The 4,073-nt window shown below is 22.7% G+C and overlaps 1 long non-coding RNA gene across 1 annotated transcript; it reads left to right on the forward strand.

The window, feature by feature from the left end:
• The first annotated feature begins 401 nt into the window (after positions 1 to 401).
• LOC126852083 (uncharacterized) lies at positions 402 to 1,851 on the forward strand. The gene is made up of 4 exons (XR_007687785.1): positions 402 to 524; positions 795 to 899; positions 1,077 to 1,257; positions 1,711 to 1,851. It is a non-coding gene; the product is annotated as an uncharacterized LOC126852083 (long non-coding RNA).
• The last annotated feature ends 2,222 nt before the right edge of the window (positions 1,852 to 4,073 follow it).

Genomic DNA, 4,073 nt, shown 5'->3' on the forward strand with positions numbered 1-4,073 from the left:
GAAAAATAATACACTAAGAGGAAAAAGATTATGAAAGTAGTGTCAATATAATTCATATTTATGCATGGCTTCTAATATTGTAATTTTAATATTGTAATATTGTATTAGATGATATGTATACATGATATCCATTCATAGTTGCTGTAACTTATATGTACACTACGCGACAATGATTTGTTTCCTTAGCGAGCAAGGCAATATCTATCCTTTGCTAATGTATAGGATTCCTAAGCATTTCTCCTGCTTGGGGAAAACGAAATAAATCATTATCGCGCAGTGTACTTCTATTCCCTTTCTAAAAAAGGCATGTTATTGACATTGTTGTCGCTTTTCCGTAATTTTGATTGGTTGTCTCGTTCGCGCGTTGCTAAACTCGTTCATGGACTTGTTTCACTCATGTCGTTTGACAGTTTAACATATGTCATTTGATAATTTGACAATTAAAAAAAGAAATATTAAATAAAGTTAAATATACTTAATAAATATAAAAAGAAAAAGGAAAAAGGAGAGACGAATGAAGAAAGGTACGTATATTATATATGTATATTTTTTTTATACTTTTTAAATATATATTTTAACGTATATTATTTAAAAATGATATATTAATATAAACGATTTATTTAATATTAATATAAAACGTTCCTTATAATATATATATATATATATATATATATATATATATATATATATATATATATATATATACTTATAAACGACATTAAAATAAATACATTAAAATAAATACATTAAAATAAACGATTTATTTAATATTAATATAAATATTTCATTTAAAGTTAAAGAAAAAACGAAAAATAAACGAGAGAGAGAGAGAGAGAGAGAGAGAGAGAGAGAGAGAGAGAGACAGAAGGAAAATAAAAGGAGAAGGCATAGAATATCAGGTAATAATATTGTTCAATATTATTAATAAATATTATTAAATATTATTAATATTATTAATATTATTTAATATTATTAAAATTATTCATAGTATAAGATATTATTAAATTATGTAATCAGTTTTTTTAATGACTGAATATTGTTATAATTAATAATCTTTTAAATGTTTTTATTTAAAGTTAAAAAGAGACAAAAAATAGAAAAAAGAAAGAGATATAGAAAAGGAGAAGAAAAGAGAGAGACGGTAGAAAAAGAAGGAAGCTTTATTTAAAATTAAAGAAGAATAAGCAAAAAAGAAGGAGAAAGAGAAAGAGAGAGAGGAAGAGAGACAGAAGAAAAAAAGAAGGAATATAATATTAGGTAAACATAACATTTTTCAATATAATTAAGTATATTGTAATACTATAATATTATATACTATAAAATTTATTAAATTATTAAAACTAAAATTAAAAAGTTAATAATATTAAACATATTTAACATTTTACTTTTTATCTATCTCTCTCTTCTTATCTTTTGCTTATTCTTCCTTTTCTTTAATTTTAAATAAAATTACCTGTTTTCTCTTTCTTTTTTTCTTCTCTCTGTATTTCTATGTGTCTCTCCCCTTCTCTCTCCTCTCGCACTCTGTGTCTCTCTCTATATATATTATTAAGAAATATTATTAAAAAATATTAAATGAATATTATTTATATTATTTAATTTTATTAATATTATTTAATATTATTAACATTAATTGTAGTATTAAATTTTTTAAATGGTTAAATATAATTATAATTAAAAATCTTTAAAATGTTTTATTTAAAATTAAAGAAGAGACAAAGAATAAGAAAAAGAAAGAGAGAGAGAGGGAGAAAAAGAGAAAGAAGGAAGCTTTATTTAAAATTAAAAAAGAATAAGCAAAAGAGAAGGAAAGAGAGGGAGAGAGACAGAAGAAGAAAAGAAAGAATATAATATTAGGTATAATATTTTTCAATATAATTAAATATATTGTAATACTATAATATTATATGCTATAATATTATTAAAACTATAATTAAAAAGTTAATAATACTAAACATATTTAATTTTATTGAATCTTATTCAATATTGAATAAATCAGTAAATATTATTAATATTTAAATATTATTATAGTTAATAATTTTTTATGTTTTATTTATAGTTTAATAAGAAATAGAAAAAGAATAGAAAGAAGAGAAAAAGAGTGAAAGAAGAGAAAGAAAAAGGCATTATATAAACTTAAAGAAAACGAAGAATAAACAAGAGAGAGAAAGACGGAGAGAGAAACAGAGCGCCTTGAGGAAAGGAGGGAAATAGGGGGAAGGAAAGTGAAGGGCAAGAAAGAGAGAGTAGAAGAAATATAATATTAAGTAATAGTGTTTAATTGTTAATATTATTAAATATTATCAGTAGCTTTATTTTAATAATTTAATTTTATTATGGTTTTTTTTATAGAGAGAAAAAAATAATGTAATAATTTTAGTTAATATTATTAATATTATTAATTAATTTATAATTGTTATATAATTATTCATTATTTATTATAATTGATTTATTATATAATTATTTAATTAATAATTAATAGAAACATAATATTAATATATTATTAATATAATTAATAGTAATATAATATTATTATATATTATAATTGAATTACTTATTACTTATTATAACTTATTATATTTGTAATTAATTAATATTAATAACTATAATTAATAATTAATGAAAATTGTAATTAATAAATAAATTATTTAACAATTTATGACGATTACACTGATTATGATGATGATGATGATGATGATGAAGATGACAATTATGATGATTATGACAATTATGATAATATTGATGATATTAATGATGATATTGATGATACCGATGATGCCAATTATTTTAATAATGATGATAATCAAAAGAATAAAATTTTTTGACAATTGAAGTTATATATTGTTTTGAACAAATTTATATTTATTAGTATATATAATTAATTTATTAATTATTTTTAATATATATTTAAAATAAAATGCCAAGACGTAAAATTCAACGTACTCGAGATGAAGAAGAATTACAACGTCAACGTCGTGAAAGAAATGCAAAAAATCAGCGTCGTCATCGTGAAATTGCGAAAGCAATCGCTAATAATAGTAACAAATTCTATGAATGCACCATTTTCTCAAAATTGTGCAGAATGTCAATCTCGTTATCAGTCACGACAAAAAAATCAGCCTCGTTTAAATAATGATAATCCAATGTTAATTAATAATGTTATCGAATATTATATTGGTTCTATGGACGTGTCTTGTGTTCATTGCAATGCATTTTTCATCTGAAAGAATATCTAATAAAGGAAATTCATTTCATGATTGTTGTAATCATGGCGCAGTGTATTTGCAACTATTGCCTGAACTGCCTCAATTTATTCAAAGTTTATTCGATGGTAGTCATGTCAAATCTAATAATTTTTTTCAATATATTCGTAGTTATAATAGTTCATCTTCATTTGCATCATTTAATGCTAACTTAATAAACTTTCAAGATGGACGACCTGGTCCATATTGTTTCAAATTACAAGGGCAAATTTATTATCAGATTAATACACCATTATACGCTACACAAAATGAAAGTCCTACTTATGGTCAACTTTTTATTGTGGATTAAAATGAAGCAATAGATCATCGTCTTAATCAAAATTCATATTTAGATTTTGAAATTGTACAAAATCTTGAACATATAATGCGAGAAATTAATGTATTTGCTCAATCTTATCAAATGATGGGTGAGGAATTAGAAAATCAACGACGTCTAGAAATAGAGTCTGGTAAATTATTACACGGAATTACAATTATTATTTACATTAAAACCAAGTATGGATCGGCGTCGATATAATGCTCAGAGAACTAATGAAGTAGCTGCAGTTTTTTATATCACTGCTGATGGAGAAATTCTGGAATCATACGTTACAATACGTAATAGAAATACTAAAATTTTACAAAAAGTTAGTATTATGGATCCAAATGTTGAATCATAGATATATCCATTATTTTATCCTTTTGGCACTCAAGGATGGCATCGTTATTTAACAAAATTAAATAGTGATAAACGAATAACTAGAGGACAGTATATTAAATATCGCATGGCTATTCGGGATGAATTTAATGTTTTTTTATTAGTACGTCGCT

Source organism: Cataglyphis hispanica, chromosome 9 (assembly GCF_021464435.1).
Source record: "Cataglyphis hispanica isolate Lineage 1 chromosome 9, ULB_Chis1_1.0, whole genome shotgun sequence".
In the NCBI taxonomy this organism is placed as follows: domain Eukaryota; kingdom Metazoa; phylum Arthropoda; class Insecta; order Hymenoptera; family Formicidae; genus Cataglyphis; species Cataglyphis hispanica.